Raw genomic sequence first — 13,628 nt, 5'->3', positions numbered from 1 at the left:
GCTAAACTATAAAAACGAACTACTGACTAAAAAGCTTCCAAAAAATATCGACTCTTTTGCCGAAATTCAGCAATGAAATGAACTAGTGAATTGATCCCAGATACCGAAAAATCAACATTCGATTTTGAAATTTGCAACGGTTGTAGTTAGAAAAATAAAATGACGAAATACAACCTTGCCTTGCTACTTTTAGTTTTTTCCTAGTCGGCCAAACTGGGTGGTACGGAAGACAAGTTAGATTTATTTGACGATATAATTGGCAGCAGCTGTTAAGATATAAAGTAATCTAGTTCTAGATATAAAGTAATCTAGTTGAAAGGCATCGATATATTTTGAACCATTTTGATATGAACACGATGATACGAATCGATTTAAGAATCGATATTCTTCGGAAAGAATTGCCAACCCTACATTTTAGCAGGTTATTAAATACGCCGTAGGTTCAGTAAACATCGTAAATCATACAAAACTAGGAGCTTTGCATATAGAATTTACCATTCTAATTTTCCCGCTATTGTTTGTAGACACGGTTACTGTTGATGTGATAACGTACTTCTGTAATTTATTACAAAGAATGTTTATATTCAACTCTACGGCGTTTGCGTTTCGCGATGATTAATGGGATAAATAAATTTTATTTTTCTTTCACATACACACACATTGGGAGTCCGACTGTGAGATTATGTGTGTACGAAACATTGCTGCTACCGTAATAACATTTATTTACCATTCGTGCCCAGATAGGCATTTACACACAATTTACTTTATGCGACTATATATTAGGGTATCTTTGAATGAATGATCAAAAGTTCATATATTTATAATCATTATTTAAAATAATATAATCCTAAAGGGACACAAGGTCGTTTTGAAAGTAAAAAAGCTAAATACTTTTATCCTTTTAGTACTTTCAAATCCTTAAGGATTAAAATGACTCTTATATTTCTTAGGTCTACATAAACAAAAACTATTTTAAATATATTTCAAGAAACCTTTTACAAAACTTCAAGAAGAACAAATTAAAGGTTAGCTATCGCAAAAAATCCACTATCAGTAAAATTTAATTTCATAGTGAACGGGGCCATAAAAGGCAATGTTATTAGTATTGTAACGGTAAAAGGTTTCGATCTTTTGTTACTTGGGCCAAATTAAGCGAATAAATGTTCAGAAGTGTCCATTGACTCGCATTGTGACATAGACTGCTTTTATCCGAATGAAAGTTACATTGCGACCGTCACTAGTGCACAAATTAGATTACAGCTAACGTTACCTAATCTACTGTTTGCTTTCTGCCAACGTCAATACACAATATAAGCCTCGAATACCGTCAATCTGTCTGAAGAAGAAGTGATCTCGATTACTAGCAAACAGACTTAGATATGGTTCAGACCATTACTTGTACAGAAATACTCTAATTCTGAGCAAAATCTACTTTCATCACATAGATGTCCACCAAACCTAATGAGAATAGTACCTAACCATCTGCGTGGAAAACTAGTATGGTTAATTAATATTTGTATGTACCCAAATCTTTACAAAATTAAATAATCGAGTAGATCTTCCAGTGGTAGAAAATCAATTACAATTATAATTATTCATTTTTTATTATTAATAACTCTAAAGAACATTAATAGTTGCGCAAACAAAAAAAAATAAAAAATCTTAAGTGTTTTGTCTTGCATTAATATTAGACTAAGAATTGTTTATTAATAAAGTAATAACAATGTTAACATACATAAAAATGTTAACAATTTACACATTGCTATAAATTACACATTTGTAAATAGAAACAAATTCCACAACAATGAAACCTAATTATTCGCTGCAAACAAATTATATTACCAACGTAGATAATATCAAATCGAATAGATTATTTGGTATTTTATTACTTTAAATACATGAACTATTGTTCGAATTTAGATTAAATAGTAGAAATCAGCAGCATGTCATGTTTCGATCGAACAGTTTGAATAGTCAAGATTGAATAGGCCCAGTCTATTCAGCGCGTGCGGAAGGTCAGAGTTAGCCTCTAGGGACGAGCGTTGTACCCGTAATCAACCTAATGGATAAACGTGACACCTCTATCATTCAAGTACTCCTTTTACGTGACACTTTGGCACTTTTATTTTTATTCCGTACGCTTACGTGTAAAAGAGATAGTTACTCCATTATGAATCGGTAATTTTTCTCTCTTATCGACATTTCGTTTACAAATACGTTTGAAACACGATTATACATGAGCATCAAAGGGATTATAAGCAGTGATAGCCTAGTAGTTGAAATAAGGCCTCTTAAACGAGGAGTTTAAGGATCGAATCCCAGACACGCATTTCTGATTTTCAAGGTTATTTGTGTATGATAAGTTAATTATCACTTGCTTTACTGGTGAAAGAAAACATCGTTAGGAGACTTATATACCTGAGAAACTTTAAAAAAAGTTTTAAGGGATTTATTTGAATGACAGTGGCTCCATCTGGTACTAACTGAGAAATCTTTGTGCACAACAACCTTGCTAAAGATCATCATGTAATCAAATGCATCGTTTACGATTCTATAAAGGACATACAGACAAACATTCATTTATTTATACATAATGATTGATTTTAAGGTAAAATACATCGTTTTGAGGGAATTAATTTTACGTCATATTTTATTTTTACTTTACGACTATTTTATGTGTGTCATTCGTGAATCGAAGTACATTCGGTAGCAGTGATTGAGTGGGTCCCATCTATAGATTACTATGTACAGTATACATGGCAGGAAGCAGGCGAGGACCAGATGTGTACCCCCATAATGGATATTCGTGACACGTCTATTTCAAATATTCCTCATATGGAACAATATGACTATTTTACTTAAGAAATATATAGTAGAAGTTATAATAATATTATGTATGTTAAAATGTAAAACATATTAAATGTACTAAAATATTGTGTAAGTATTAATTCAATGAGATAAAATGTATGTGTCGAATACATACAGTGGACTTATAACTTGCTCGCAAAAATAAGTTTCTCATACTACTATCGGATGAAAACCTTAAGGATTTATTAGCTTTCACTAAGTCAGTTTTCCCTTTTCAAATATATTTTATTATTCAATATACTCGTACTTTAGATTAATGCAAGTGATTTAAAGGAAAGAAAAAATTCACAAAAATTCACATGTCATCAATTTATTGAAAACTGAATAGCGTGAATGAATATGAATAGACGGGGTTGTGTACCCGCGTCTATTCAACGTGTGGAAGAATGTCACCCTAAGCCCACGTTGTGGCCGTAATCAAGCTAATGGACAAACCCTGACCCGCCTATCACTCAAGTACTCTATTCACGTGACATTTTGTCACGTTCATAATATATTTGTTAATTTTATACAATTTAGATGATTAATTCTTTATCTCTTAATCGTTTTACGTTAGTCGCTATAAGCACTTAAGACTACTTCGTATTTATTTCATTGTTATTTTATATTATTCTGTTCAGATTAAACGATAAGTGAGATGAGTAACTATTTTTTTGCAATTTTAGACAGAATAGGCAAGTTTATATGGTTTATATGTTACAGAGATGGATTACTGTTATTTTTGTTAAAAGAAAAATAGTATTATGTGACTGTTGTAGACAAACTACAAATGTAATAATTATTAAATAATATAAATATAATAGGATTCTTACTAATCTCATATACAAGTGGTAAAATTCTGAATTAGTCTATCCAGAATTATATAGTTACAATTTTGCATAAGGAGATTTCTCTAGGATATCAGATATACTACGGGATAACTATCACTTTATTATCGATGCAGTAGTAATTGAAAACATAGAGTCATACTTGACAGACAAATTACATACATCAATATTGCTAAAATGCCACAGTGCTACAGAGCTACGGTGCTACAGTGCTAGAGCGCTACGTCGTAGCACAAGTATATCTCGCAATGCAGGTGGGCTGGTCTCCGCCATGTCGCTACAAACGACGTGGTTGACGCGATAAGAGCGTTCGCGTAAGTACAGCCATTGTTGTTCCGAACAATAACCCCACGTTGCCAGCATTATCTGTAACGCCGGTCGGAACGCCTAATGGATACCCCCTGAACATCATTCGTAATTGTTTTAATTTTCTCCAAGCAACGCTTCGAGTGCGTGCTTCGTGACCCCTTTACCCGCAAAAATTGCGCAAATGGTTTCTTTTATAAGCCAAAAAGCTGAGTTAACTGGTTTAGTAAGTGGGTTACTGATGTTTCGAACCATTTTGTTGAGATAAGTACCACGGTTATGACACTTAGGGTATAAAGGGTATAAATGGAATATTCATTCATACCGAGAGTTAGGTTGTGGTTTATTTTCATAAACAAAACCCTTTTTAAAATTTACTTCTATTTTTATATTTTATTCAATATTTTAGAACTAAAATAACAAAGGCTGCTTTTATTTAACAGTTTAGGGTAATTACTAAGGTTTTTCAGAAATCCTGTACTTGAAATTTTGCAAATAAGTAGGCAATCCCCTCAATTCTCACAGTCCTATATTACATTCTAATTATCCATAGTTATCTGTGTTAGGGCAAATTATAATGCTTTGCACGCATATACAATAAAGGAGTAATTACTATCACTTAATTATAAGGCTACGAGGAAGTTAATAACATCTTAAATTTTATATTACAGAAGTATATGTATGTGTATGTAATATTGTACGCTGACAAGTTCTTTAATTATGTTTTGATTTATAATCTTATATATTAAATTCTCGTGTCAGTTACCGTACTCCTCCGAAACGGATTTACCGATTTTCACCAAATTTTATATGCATATTCAATAGGTCTGAGAATCGGCTACTATCTACTTTTCATACCCCTAAGTGATAAAGGTTGTTCACTCTTAACATTTTTGGAGTTTACTCCTTAAGAAACGATTTGAGTTATAAGGCCCGGTACGGAAATTTTATGAGGAGTAAAATCAAGTGTAACACGAAAAGTTGAGGCGTAACGTAGAAAGAGACAAACATATATATCTGTAGGATTGAACGTGTAAAAGAATGAGATGGAATACATTACACAGCGTATCTCATTCTCGGGGTCTCCTCTTTGCGCGATACTTCGTAGTCTCACTGTATAGTTTACTACCTCCAGTCTGAGAGTTGAATGTGTGCGTATGTTTGTACGTGTGTGTTGCGCGCCTGCGTATTACGAAGTTCTGCCACAACTTGTATACTGCTGCCGAGTACAGGGTATGCATGCTGTATAATAAATGCATATAGTAGCATCTATTGTATACATCTATATACAACGTACATAAACAGCAACCTAACCATCAAGTTTTAATGTTTTTTTTATTATTATTATTATTTATATTATTTTGTAACATACTTTATGTAATACGCATTATTGAAGTAATATAAATAATCCGAATAATTACAGATATATGTTTGTTTCTCTTATCATTTTAGCAGATGCGTTCATTTACCCTTTTTTCTATTCGATATATATCATAATTATCGTTCGTAAGGAGTAAACTCCAATCGTGCGTCGTAGCTGACACACATACACTTTTTTTATTTATATTGAAACACAACGTTTGCCGGGTTAGCTAGTTTAAAATAAGAGTTTGGATTTTTACCTTAAGGCAATGTTATTATTAAAAAAAAGTACTATTGGTGTTATTTATTCAGTTAGGACCTAAGTTACTATACCTTTTTTACAAATCTACAAACTTGTACTATACTCAAAATATTATGAAAGGAGAATAGAGAGACATATTCAAACTAATATAATTCCATTTGAAGTCCTATTTAGCCTTTATTTTGTCGTTAAATATGTAATGAAAATGGGTCAAGTAAATAAGGGTCACTCAAAAATATATACAACATATATTATTCTTTAAATTTTCCAATATTTAATTTACAAAAGGTTAATAAGCCCGTAAAAAACTCGAATAAGAAACAGTTTTGTTACGATAGTATCTGGGTTATTCCCTGCTCGGCCTCCCGGAGGAGGTAATGGAAAACCGAAAGGCGTCTGTATTTTTCCATTTTCAATTCCAACTGCCTCGCGATATTCGATAACAGGCCATTTGCATTAAAAAATTAAAAGTCGAAAAGCACTCCACTGAATAGCACTACACGTAATAAACTCCGTTTTCTGTTCGGTGACCTAATATACGAAAGGTTGTTTTTGCGTCGCTGGAACTCGTTTATATTTTGCCTTGGACACTAGTTTTTTAGGGATCCGTACCCAAAGAGTAAAAACGTACCACTATTACTAAGAATTCGTTGTCTATCCGTCTGTCCGTCTAACACAGAGCTATATCTCCGGAACCGTAATATTTAGACACATGAAATTTTTACAGAGGATGCATAACGGTGGCCGCTATAACAATAAATACTAAAAATAAATTTATAATATATAATTATTATACGTTGTTTACGTATCATTCATCATCACCCCAACGCCATCTAGTGTTGTGTCATATAACTAAATATTATTGAAAATAATAAAATTAATAAAGATAAGTAAAAAATAATGAACATTTGGTGGTACAGAAGCCTCCATGTGAGAGTTCGACGCGTACTTGGCAAATTATTTCTGTTCTAGAGCGTATTCAGCCACGCTGTTCCAGTATTATTAAGTGGAGATATACATTAATCCCAATTCTGATCGCAGGGCGTATTGGTATACTTCACACAAATCTTTTTCTAGGAACTCTCTAGTGTGGAGGTTTCCTTCCCTTTACCTTTATTTAGTAAGTAAGTATTTAATTTAGAATACGCACTTGACTTCGGCGAATCAAAAGTGCGTTTGGGATTTGATCCCCGAGCCAAACCGAGCTTTAACCACTAAGCTGCCACTACTTTTCATTAAATGGTAAAGTATTGATTACCCAACTTGGCGAGGACACTACCGTGCTCTAGATTATGTAAATAAGTAAATACTTGTTACATTATACACAGAACATTTACAACAGGAAATTGATATCTTGTTGTTCGTAACTTCAAGTACCATCCGTTTACCTGATTAGTGGTGTTTGTACTCTCCACATGTCACCTCCATTAACAATTCAGATCTATTAACATATTGAACGGAAGCGGAAAACATTACTGATTATAAAAATATATTTATCTCAGAGGATTTATCCTAAGTTACGAATTGTTTACCAACACAAAAATATTGAGTTTATTTAGAAATAAAAAATACACTATTTATTAAATAGTGTGTTTTTTATTTGGGCTTTAACATCTTTATTTATTTAATAAAGTAAGAAACAATATACTATAATGTAGTAGTATGTTTGAATTGTCAAACATTCATACAACTACATGATAGTATAGAATTTTATTTGAATGTTATAAAATTCTGATTATTATCTAAATATATATAACTCAAAGGTAACTGGCTGATGTAGTGATCTATCAACGCACAGCCCAAACCACTGGACGGATCGGGCTGAAAGTTGGCATGCAGGTAGATGTTATGACGTAGGCATCCGCTAAGAAAGGATCTTGATCAATTCCACCCCCAAGGGGATAAATATATTACTTTGATACGCGAGCGAAGCCGCGGACACAAGCTCGTTAGACTATAAAAATAAGATTAAAACCCGAAATATTAAAAAAGTAAGCATATTGTGTATTCGTCACAAAAACATACAAGTTAAACTGTATGGTACGTGTATTATTAACTAATCTGTAAAATAAACTGAAAGATAAGCCGAACCCATGTAGAACTACAGTTTAACGTAGTTCTTGTGTGGTTCGGTTCAGACTTTATCCATTAAACAAATTACGGTCAAAACATCCCAACACCCTAATGCCCACAGCCCACACTAGTTGCCTTGAAGTTAACTATTAAATTATTTACCATAATGTTTTTACTTTAGTTCCTAATATCCTCTGGTCGCATTTAGTTGCTATTAGCAGAGTGAAGGTAGGATAAATTGAATGTGGTTAAACCCTTTGTGTTTCGACTCTCGTGGCATTGTCACTTCTTTCTGACTAACAAATAGCTAACAGTTATAAGTGCTGCGGTTAGAAGAATGTGGTATAAGTTAATGACTTATACGGAGCATTCAGACTTAATCCTGGGGGTACCAACGCATCTATTGCCGACCTCCGCGTATCCTACTCAAGTTCTATTGTTATTTTTATATTGTAAAAAGAATAAAAGTAGTTATAGGGCAGGTAATATATTTTACTCCATAACCTATTATAGTTTAATTTAGTTTAGCAGTCTGAGGACCCTGTATCTTTAAATGATATTATCGAACGAATAAATTAATAACACAATTGATATTGTAAATAATAACTAGCTGACTCGGCAAACGTTGTGTTGCCATATAAATAAAAAATGTTAAGGGTGCTAACCCTTATCACTTAAGGGTATGAAAAATAGATAGTAGCCGATTCTCAGACCTACTGAATATGCATACAAAATTTGGTGAAAATTAGTAAAGCCGTTTCGGAGGAGTACGGTAACTAACATTGTGACACGAGAATTTATTTATTAAAGATAAAGTCTAGATGTTTAATTATTTATCTGTGTTCCAATACGCGTTATTATTTTAATGTTACGAGTATCTTTATCAATTTTTTTGTTTTAATAACACCACAATACTGGATAATGGAGACATCAGGATTGTTTGTATTTCATTATGTTATTTGATAATACGAAGTAACGGTACATAAAAAGAATTATTCATTGAACTTTTATAAGGTTCCTCGAAGGATTGTACCCACATTAAGCAGATTAAAGGTCAGAATGGGTACCGTAAAAGGTTAGAGTCCATCTACCCACATATTAGACGATCTATTGTTACACATATTGTTCATATCTTTATTGATCTTAGGGCCGTATTAATAAACCGATCTCAAGTTTGAGATCTAACTCAAGTGCGATCTTAAGTTCGTTATCGTATTAATAAACAAAACTTAAGTGTCTAACATTAAACGCGCTCTCACTTGAGATCTGTCATCGCATTCGCTAATTAATAAATCAAACTCACTCTCAAGTAGCCTCTTGAGATGCGTTCTGAGATGGTATTAGCTGAGTGTAGTCGGACCTTGACTTGAGACGACGTTTACGTATAGCCGCGAAATGGATTTCGAAAATATTTTCGACGAAATCGATTATTACGATTATTATGAATGATTACGATGATGATCGCTTTAGTTCTCGGTTACCGAAAATTTATTTAGGGACGCTCAAAATCCTTTTTAAATGCCTATAAATAAATTTCAAAAAAGGTATAGATTCTATTTACACTTCTCTTTCACAGTATCACTAATTTTTATATTAATTTATATCTTGATTCAACTTCATAATTTAGCTATTAGGATTTAAATTTTTATGTTGTATTTTTTAATTGAATGGATTTTTTTTAATTAATTGTAATGAAATTATTTTATTTTTTATTTTTCTCACGTTTTATCCAGGATTGGTTGATTTAATTAAGATTGCAATTGTAACTAATATATTTTTTTTATAATATAAGAGTAGCAGACGAGCATGCAGTCCACCTGATGGTAAGTGGCTACTGCCGCCCATGGACATCTGTAATCAACCCCAGATAGGATTAAATATTCCTACCTGAGGTCGGCCACAGATGCGCCGCTACCCCTGAGAACTAAGGTGGAACGCCTCGAAAAAGTCTGTCTCCCTTACCACACCCTTCAAACAGGAACATAGCAGCGCCTAACACCGCTGTTATTAGGTAGACATAGGGGTGGCGGTGGTGCCGCCTGAGTCGAACCACAAAGGGTTCTACCACCTTCAAAATATATTTAAACTCAGAGTATACTTCTGTAATGTATTTTTTTTGTATATCTTATTATTCAATTCATACAAAGTTTAACCAAATGTGTAAGGTAAGGCTGGTATGTGTCAAAAATAATACAAATATAATTTTATAAACAATATATTACACAAAACTGTTTCTAGTATCACAATTATAAAAAATAGTTCCTTTTCAAAGTAGATTTAAATTTTAAATTACTCAGCTTTACCTGAAAGAGAAAAACCAGAAATGCTTTATAATATAACCTAATTATATAAAATAGGAAACTTATTAAATTCTATTATTCCAAATGCAGCTTTAATTCATAATATAGTTCTAAAAAAAATAAAATGAAATTCCTTATAATATAATTTTTTATATTAAATAGGAGATTTATTATTACTTAAAATGTAACTCTAAATTATAATACCAAATATAGGTTTTAAAATATATACCTATTGAATCTTCTCTGTTTTTATTGAATATAATAATAATGTTATAAGTAAATTACATAATGCTAATACCTAATAAAATCAAAAGCTTTTCTTTTTTTTTCTAACATTGAGGCAGCAGGCGGATGCAAAGAAAGTGAACAGGGTGGAGTGCTAGGCTTGATTATAACTTTCTCCTTTTCTTGTGTATCATTAGGCGCGGCATAACAGTCATTTCTAAAATAAAAAATAATATTAGTAATGCAGTCTGAAATATTACTAATTATTGTATAACATTAACTAACGCATAGCTAACTATATTTAGATATGTAGATGCAGTACTTCAAATAGTTAGATATGTAGAGTAACTTTTAAAACATTTTAAATACATACCTGATACAGTGTCGGAATCATCATCAGCATTAACAAGGAGCCCTGGAGTCAGCTACGATACATCTGGATTAATTTCTGCGTCACTGGTAGAAGGGCCGCCTCCATTTGACAATGTTTTCACATTGTTGTTGCTTTAGGTCATCCACAACCGCATTATTTGTTTACTCGTATCCTACAACATTATCATAAATATAAAATCATGCCATTTTTATCAAATACAAGTCATTTGTATATGTTGTTTCTGTAGTATTTGTATTGTAAGTTTCTGTTCATTCTAAATTAATAATATAAGAGAGTATAGTAGCTCTGTAGGGAAGTTAACCTATACTACAGGTTTTTTACCCAATTTAGGCAGCTGACGATACTGAATTAAAATAAACGATTATTATAAAGACTACTCTGAGAAGATTGCAATTGTACTGATGCTTCATGAAATAAAGAATTATTATTATTTGGTTTAAGGTTATTGATAAACATGAAAAATAGATGAGTACTTACTTGACGGGGTATGTGCGAGCTGGCATTATATTCACTAGCAATTTTATACCATGCGGAGTCCTTCTGTTGCGAATAATATCCGTCAATTTTAATACACTCCACTACACTATTATATGAAAACGTTGTTTCCACTTCCCTGAATATGTGTTTCTTATTCATTTCCATAATAAAACAGTCCAACTAATGTAAATACAGCTAAATAATTCGCACTTCACAACCAACTCATAACAAATAACAACGGAACAAAAGTAAACAAACTAATGACGCGACGCGTTTTGTTCACAGTAACAGTATCTGAAATCGAACTCGTAATATTTTTTCCGAAAAATATTGCACGTGAAATCATTTACTTTTAATTAAATATATAATTTAAAAACTATTTGTTTATTTTATAAATATATTTAATGAGATATTTCACTACATTAAACATTTTATTGCATTAGCAAAGGAGCGGAACCGAAACGCTGCATGACGTGATTGTAATGTTCAACTCTCATTCATTCATAGCTGTCATTTTAAAAAATATTTTTAATCTGTTCTACTGTTTCGAATGAGATGCTTCTCTTGAGACCGGTATCAAATGATACGCACTTGATACTCATTTATTAATTAGCGACGCTCTCAAGTCGCTGATCGCAACTTAAGAGCGACTCAGTTGATACGAACTTAAGATTGATATTGAGATCCATCTATTAATACGGCCCTTAATATCGTTACTAAGATAGACTGAAAACGAGAGTAAAACTAGGCTAACATATCCACTTATCTTATCCTATCTTTTTTTAACTACAAACTAAAAACCACGCTAATATCGCACATGGAAAATAGTTAATCCTGATTCCTGACGATTCTGATGAGAAGAATGGAATAAGGTTCAAAATAGTTCCCTGCTCTCTGTAAACTTTAAAGAATAAACATCTGAATAATATTATTATCGCGCAAATAAGAACTATCTTTGAAAAAAGCTTTTATCGAAGTTCACAATTAGGCACTTTCATTCAATTTATTTGTATGGATAAAAAAGTTATTTCATTTTGAAATTCCCACTTCACCATTTATTGAGCAAGAGACATAAATATGAATGATGTGTATCGGCGCCAAATAAATGACGCGGAAAAAATTGTAGGTGTAAATAAATGATCGGTTTTTTATCATACCTGCTCCTTCTCGATACACCGCTGTCAATATATCTCGTATGCATTTTTAATTCTGTTTTTATGTGATTCTCGCCATGAGTTTTGTGTTAATATTCGATTACGGACAGTTATTTTGCGGGAGTCATAATAGAGACCTATATGCTTATATACTAAGAAATCGTCGTCATCAACCCATTACTGGCACGGGTGTCCTCTCCGAATGAGAAGGATTAGGCCATAGTCCACCGCGCTGACCAAGTGCGTATTGGTAGACTTCACCTATCTTTGAGATTTTTTTTCTATGCTAATATTATAAAGAGGAAAACTTTGTTTATTTGTTTGATTGTAATGAATAGGCTCAAAAACTACTGGACCGATTTTAAAAATGCTTTCACCATTCGAAAGCTACATTATCCACGAGTAACATAGGCTATATTTTATATGAAATATATTTGATAAATAGATTTGGAAGCGGTAAGTTCACGATGATTTCCTTCAAAGTTAAACCATTGATAATTAATTTATAATACGCACATAACGCAGAAAATCAGAGGTGCGTGCTTAGGACAAGAAACTCGGCCCTCGGTCAAGAGGCCGAGATTTAACCACTAGGCTATCAATTTTTGAAAATTGCCCAGTACGATCCAATTGTTATCGTCGTGATAAAAAATAGGAACCATTTCGAGCAGATGGTTGGTTAGCGGTTACTAATTACATCGTAGATTGATGAATATCATAATAGTACCAAGTATTTATTTAGCATAGTATATATTATCTTTGAATTAATTAATACAATTCGAATTAATTAATTGGAATACCTTCAGGAATTTGTAGTTCACTGGAACACTAGAAGCAAATTAACATAATTATGCCTTTGCCAAAGTTGGGAGATGCAGGTCTTAAATTAAGCGGCTAAGACAAATTTGGAATTGGAGTCTAGATACGCCCTAATTGCTTGAAATGAGGTAGGTTGAGATACCTAGTTAGAGGTAGTATTTTGGTAGAACTCCGGGATCTCCGATGGAGTACCTGTACAACTTTTTTGCAATCGTCTTCTTTGTTTTGAAACGCACGTAATTTGGTTCCTATACTAATGAATTGAAACTTTGTATTAATATTATTCATACAGCTATTCAACTGATATCTCGTAATTATTTAACGTAATATTAGTATTAAGTAAACATGATTAGGTATCCAATTCTCCGAATATCTAGTTTACTAGAACATAAGTTTGAAACTCTAGTTAAACAACATTAGCGCAGTATACCTATAAAGAGCACTTATCGTAATAAGAAAACGTTTTGGCAAAATCCAATTTAGCACATGCCTGCTTTTTATCACTCGCTGTGGCCCGACACCCATCTACTCATTCAAGGTGTCTATAGAAGATTTTGAATA

General features: G+C 32.5%; 1 long non-coding RNA gene across 1 annotated transcript; it reads right to left on the bottom strand.

The window, feature by feature from the left end:
- Window positions 1–9,907: 9,907 nt before the first annotated feature.
- Window positions 9,908–11,103, bottom strand: LOC140749634 (uncharacterized). Its single transcript, XR_012103110.1, has 3 exons — window positions 10,597–11,103; window positions 10,297–10,440; window positions 9,908–10,001 (listed from the first exon to the last, which is right to left on the bottom strand). It is a non-coding gene; the product is annotated as an uncharacterized LOC140749634 (long non-coding RNA).
- Window positions 11,104–13,628: the final 2,525 nt, after the last annotated feature.

The sequence above is a fragment of the Epargyreus clarus genome, unplaced genomic scaffold (genome assembly GCF_041222505.1).
Source record: "Epargyreus clarus isolate Ecla_fem2 unplaced genomic scaffold, WU_Ecla_fem_2.2 ptg000018l, whole genome shotgun sequence".
Lineage (NCBI taxonomy): Eukaryota > Metazoa > Arthropoda > Insecta > Lepidoptera > Hesperiidae > Epargyreus > Epargyreus clarus.
This window is presented reverse-complemented; position numbering and strand designations above follow the sequence as displayed.